The sequence below is a fragment of the Saccostrea cucullata genome, unplaced genomic scaffold, assembly GCF_032062105.1.
Source record: "Saccostrea cucullata isolate Sc308-1 unplaced genomic scaffold, CSIRO_AGI_Scuc_v1 ctg13247, whole genome shotgun sequence".
Taxonomy (NCBI): Eukaryota; Metazoa; Mollusca; class Bivalvia; order Ostreida; family Ostreidae; genus Saccostrea; species Saccostrea cuccullata.
This window is the reverse complement of record NW_026919474.1, coordinates 1-6,371: the sequence shown is the minus strand read 5'-3', so window position 1 is coordinate 6,371 and position 6,371 is coordinate 1.

Genomic DNA, 6,371 nt, shown 5'->3' with positions numbered 1-6,371 from the left:
GCAAACTGTCACATGTCCAATATCAAGTGCATCAACAAAGATGGCATATCCAGGGGGGATTCGGGGGTTGGAAACCCCCCTCTATTTCTGGAGAGAGAGAGAGGAGGGGGTGTCTGTAAACAGGTAATATGAATTTTTACGTCTAATATACGTTTAAATAAAACTAGGGCTGTATCAATATATCGATATAATGATAATCAAGAAAAATATCGTATCGGAAAGTAACTTCCAATACGTATCGGACAGACATGTTTTCTTCAAACTCTGTTTAAAAGATAGGAATTTTAATCACCAAGGATTATATTTTACTTTTTTGAATTAAAACCTTCAATAATTATATAAATTCTAAGGAAATAACACAGTTTTTATAATTAAAATAAATTATAAAATTTTATATAATTATCTGAAGAGAAATTTATTTGAACATGTTGATTTTAGTTTTAATTTGAATGTTATTTTTAAAGGCAAGGAGACAAGAACTTAAAAATGGGTAATAAAACACTTAATTGTTATGAAATTTATGTATTAAAATGATTTAGAAGCCTCTTCTGATGGACTTGTTCCAGAATCCAATATATCGCATATCGCTTTGAAAAAATATTGTATCGTATCGTATCGAAATTTTTGGCTCAATACATGGCCCTAAATAAAACAAGTAGTTCAATCTGTGCCTTTTCTGCCCGCTAGATAGAGTCTTGCGTATTTGCTTTCCTTCGTATACCTTCACTACCCTGTCCGAGGCCCTGGCCTACTTTAATGATAGTAATGACATGCAAGAAGATTAAAATTTGATATCATCGGAAGATTCCGGTGAACTGCGGTGAAATACCATTTTTGGACCATCTTCTGAAGTAAATAAGTTAAAGAATTATGCACGAAAAAATTCATTAAAGGGAGTGTGCAAAAGACTATTTTTTATCTCTTTCTAGTATGAGTATATTTTAATCAACGACGAAAAAGTGGCGGGGAGCTCACTTTTTCTGAGAATAATCTTTTGCTGTACTTTTATGCAGTTTAGGATACCCCCCCCCCTCCCGCGACACACACACACAATTTGTTGCCGGGCGGTCAAAACACGCAAATACAAGCACTGAAAGAAAAGTTAGAGAAAGACCCCCCTTTTTCAGAGCTTTTGTAAGCAGTTGATACGGGCCTGAAGTACCTGTGGTGTGATTCTATGTATGAGTGTTATGCGGTGGGGGCACCGACTATGTATGAGTGTTAGGGGCGCCGACCTGGATCTCCCTTTCAAAAATTGCTGGATCCGCCCCTGAACAAGTACTTCAATCAAATAACATACCAAATAGATTTAATTTTGCAGATTTAAATATTCAAAGTTTAACACGTAAGATCCACAAACTTGAAGCAGAACTTCACAAATCACACTATCCTTTCTTTTACTGAAAGATGGCTTCACGAAGATTATACATTCACCTCGGATATCGATATGCATAACTTCCAGTCTCCTTTTTGTCCTTGTCGTAAGACGAAAACGGGTTGGGGCGTGGTAGTTTATGTCCGTTAGGTTTTCACTTAGGGAGAACTTTTCGATATACAAAATTGTGATTTAATGTTACCTTTGAGTAATTTTTCCGAGTAGGGCCAAAATTGATTTGTTACAATGACAGCTTATCCTGATCTTAAAATAATCCTGATAATTTTCAAGGGATTGTGCAGTGCGTTCTTTGGAGGTAAAAGAATTAATAGATATTCTGTTTAACATCTATGCTGTAACAAAGAACTTCAATATATGTTTCTTACTGAAAAGTAAATCAATGGTAAAAAATATTTAAATTATCTTTTGACAGATCGAATTTCGACACAAATGGGGATAAGAATTTTCTATCTAGATTTTGAGCATCATAGCATTCATTTAATAGTCTTGTTTATTTGAGAATAGGGCTTACAATGAAATATGAATTTTTGATACGATTAACCGATTAATCGGTCGAAACGTCTTTTGGTTAACCGGTTGGCAATTTTGTATTCGATTGTCATCCCTACTTTTAATAGATTTTTTTGTACAATTAATTATTGTTTACTGTATATTCCTCTGACACATCAATATCTTTTAACACTTATGTTTTTTTTTTTTTGGCCATAGATAAAATATTGCATTCCGACGTATTGTCAAATCACTCTCTACCATATCTCCCATCTTCTCATGCATAATTTTTATCTCTGTCGCTCGCTCGTGTATACCACAGTGATAAGCACGAAAAATAGTGCGTTTTTTTTTCAAATCATTGTAATGAATTGACTGCTCTAATTTTTGTCCTTTAAGGTTCAAAGTATATGTAGAGATTTTAGTCTTATTTGAAATAATCCTTAGAATATCATGTTTTTACTTTATGTCAAAAATTTTGACGCGAGCCAACTGGTCCGAGAGAGTAACGAACGAGAACACTGCATGGGAGATTGATATCAAACAAGTTTGTAACAGATACGGCTTTCAAGGCTTTGTCATTCAAAAATGACAAAAAATTCTATATTATTAATAACATTTTAAAAAATAATTTTGTAATGATTTTTAAGCTTTTACAATAATCATAATATATGTGACACGCTCAATTGGCATGCAGACTCCATTAATAGATATTAATAGAAAGATGGCACGCGTTCAGCTAAATATTCAACCACTCGGCGATTGATCCACGGCGGCATTGTTGATTTATTTACTCATCCCTTCGTTCACTGAAAACCTACGTTAGTCACTTGAACCTAAAAATCACTTTTATTGTCCTCCAGATGAGGGTGTAGTTAGTCATTTTGATAATATATTGAACTCATGTTGACGACTGGAGGAAAATCCCACTGACCAGTTCGATAGTCTATAGTGACTGATAAATATTCATAATGAGTAGACTAGCAACTTAATATTGACTATATTATTGTCATTAATTAAGATAGAATCCCATAGTCAAAATGACTTTCATTTCATATCAGAATGACTTTCCATCAGTTATATCACTATGCATTTTGACGTTATTGAAAATCAACGCATCAATGCCTATCACATATAAATAAGGAGGGATGTACCACTTCAACATATCAATCTCAATAAAAAAAATATTGAGAAATATGCTTTTTTACATTCGTAATAATTCCATTTTGTTACTTAGATCTAATCGAATATGAAAACCGACAGTTGTTAATCGTCTTCAGATTGATCCATATTTTCCAGACATGTATAAATACGTGCCATTTTCTGCGCCCCGGTGTTTCCATCGTCGCAAGCCACAGGTTTTGTTTCTATTTTATTTCCACAATAGAGGTTCCAGGAAGATATGATGTCGATAGAATGACCCTAGCTCTTCACAGCTTTAAGATACTTATGCATATTTATCCGGAAATACTTTGCTAAGCATCCCCCCATTTTCCCATGAATTAATAAATGCACACCTATAAAAATAAATACTGATGAAATTTTCAGGCTCACTATTATTCTTCAGAAATAACAAGCCCTTCAGTTATTTGTGATGCTTATTTTCTATATGTTCGCGACAAGGCGACATCATTAATTCCGCTTCCATTTCTACCCGTTTGTAAAATCTTAACTGTCAGATTTTTAAAATAAATATGCATGCAGGCTATCTGCAAAACTGTTGCAATTTACATTAAAATCAAAATATTTCCATTTCTAATTTTTTTTTCTATGTGATAACTCTTTGAAAGTTGTTGGAGTTTATTTTTTGATAATTCTGCCGGAATGTAAATTAGGCAGGTCGATAGGTCAGCAGCTAAGGAGGCTTAATACGAATGCAAATCTCGTGCGCATCTGTCTCTGCATCGGACGCTAAAAAAGCCAAATATGCATGTAAATCCCTGTGGCTGCTTTTGTGTTTGACGTCATTGTGCGACGCCCGTTATGCAAATTATCCTATGTTTCCCACTATTGTTGATACCCTGGCATACTCTCAAAACAAGACAGTGATTCCTTAATAAACTTCCAAATCAGGAGGTGAAACACACATGACACTGCTGTTCAGAGTATGAGATGCTGATTTTGATTGAATCGTGTCAAAATCATTTAAACAGAGAACTCTACAGCTTCTCTATGGTTGATGCAAACCTGGGGGCGCACTCATCTACCCCCAAAGAGAGTGTTGCAGTTCCAATGTCATACTTCCCTAGAGCTGTAGCAGTTAAAAATATAAGTAAAAGAAAATAACGTAAGTTCTCCCCTAAAAATGTTTACTGCACAATTAAGAAATGTATTTGGGTACTCCATACCGGTTTTTATTTTGTCATGAAACGAAACGTAAATTTACCACACAGAAAAATGTTCCAGTTTTTGTGCTTTTATAAGAGGATGCATTGTTTTGAAAACTGCCTCTTTGAAACAAAAATTATTTGATGTTAAGTATTGGAGACATGGATTTTCTTAAAACTGCAATTTTCCATTTTTGTTTCAAAGAAAAAGAAAAAAGAAAAACTTTCAATACCCCAGGAATTTAAAAACTGTGTGCATATTGTTGGCTCAAAGTAGGTCGAGTGGAAAAAGCGATACCCCACGTATATATAATGTCTTTTTTGGCAAAGGTTTTAATCCTTCAATGGGTGAATTATTTTTTGATTACACACAATTTTAAATAAGATGCATAGAAACTTAAAAGACAGACCATTTTTCAGAAGCTACATGTATTTTGTCAATACCCATTACATAAAAATTGTAACTTTCTTTGAATCTGTGCAAAGCGAAGAAGAGTATGGAACGCCAGAGTTTTATGCTGTTTATGTCGTTTTTAGAGACACTAGGTTCTAAATTTTACAGTGTAATAGGAGTGTTGAATTGAGGGAGTGTATATGTATTTCAGGTGTTATATTGATAGTGTGAATGTAAAATGTTCAGTTGAATGGGTGTAAAAGACGTGTTCATTTGGAGTGTAAATCTGGTTTTTATATAGTAGGTGCAGATTCAAAGATACGTAAGGTGTTTTCACGATATCTAACCCACATACTAAAAAAACCGGAAGGCTTTGCGTATCGAAGCGTGTAAACAAGCCTAGAGGAGAACACCCACCCGTTAAAATGCAAGTTGAGCATCATTATTGACAAACAAACATGCTGAATTAATGTAATTATCTTTCGCCATATCCCACTGAACCAGTGTCAATTGTTTGTATTCAAATTTAATTAATATGTAGGTAGAAATTTAAAAAACGCAATCGTTTCTTCACATATTTTCACATGCATGCATCGTTTGTACGTTGTTTCTAGTCCACAAGAGATATACTTATTTCACGAAATGGCAAATATTGATAGTTTTGATACAAAACAATGTCATGTATGCTTAGGAGTTTTATATTTAATTGTTAAGGTTTGAAAATACACAATTTAACATTCTTGTCATTGTAATCACTGTATGCGTCGTTTCAAACTAGATTGTTCGAATTGTATTGTTCGTTCCTTAAAAAACGCAAGTTGTACTGGCATGTAATTGAACAAACAAGAGATCCACAATTAAGTATTGACGGTTCTCTGAGTACCACAGTTCATACATACATTCAAACTCAAAGTCAAGGAGTTTCATTCTTTCATTTAAACCAAATTTTGGAGTCTAAATTTTGAGATTTAACAACATTATTTATAGCTGTCAATAAAAGATTAAAACAAAAACCCAAACAGAAACAAAATACACACGCAAATAAATAAAAATGACTTAAAAAAATTAAAAAAGAAATGAAACTAGAGGTGTGTGAGCAATGAGCTCACTGAATGATACCCCCTCCCATATGAATATAATGAAAATGTCCTTATTTTGTTATGGGTAACTCAAAATATGAGTCGGATCAAAAAGTAAAACAAGAGATGCACAATGGCAAAATGTAATTAAGATTCTGTTAAATTCTTATCAAAGAGCCATAGCGCATTTGATAGTCACTTTCGCCTACTCTGGTAGAGCTTTTTTAAATACTTTGTGTAAAAAAAAAATTTGTCATACAATGTTAGTTTATACATGCCTTAAAGAAACTCACACAAAAATAATACTCAATTATTAACAGTTTTCTCATATGATAGTTATAAAAATCGTTCAGTTTATATGGAGAATATAGTAAATACTGAGGTACCCCCCTAAACAATGACAAACTGTAGGAAAAGACCACCCTTAACCAGAAAAAAAACTTCAGAAAAATTTTATTTGGATATGACTGCACTTCATTACGCTTATATAATTTTGGTTAAAGGTGGTCTTCATATTGAAAATGTTGAAAATATGTATTTAACATAGGCGGATCCAGAAATTTGTAAAAGGGGGGTCCAACATTTTGACCTTTTAGGTACTGTTTGCAACATCTACCACTCCTAATTTTCACCCCACTTTTTTGTGTACATGTGTACATGTAAATGCTCTAAAGAAATGTCTACTT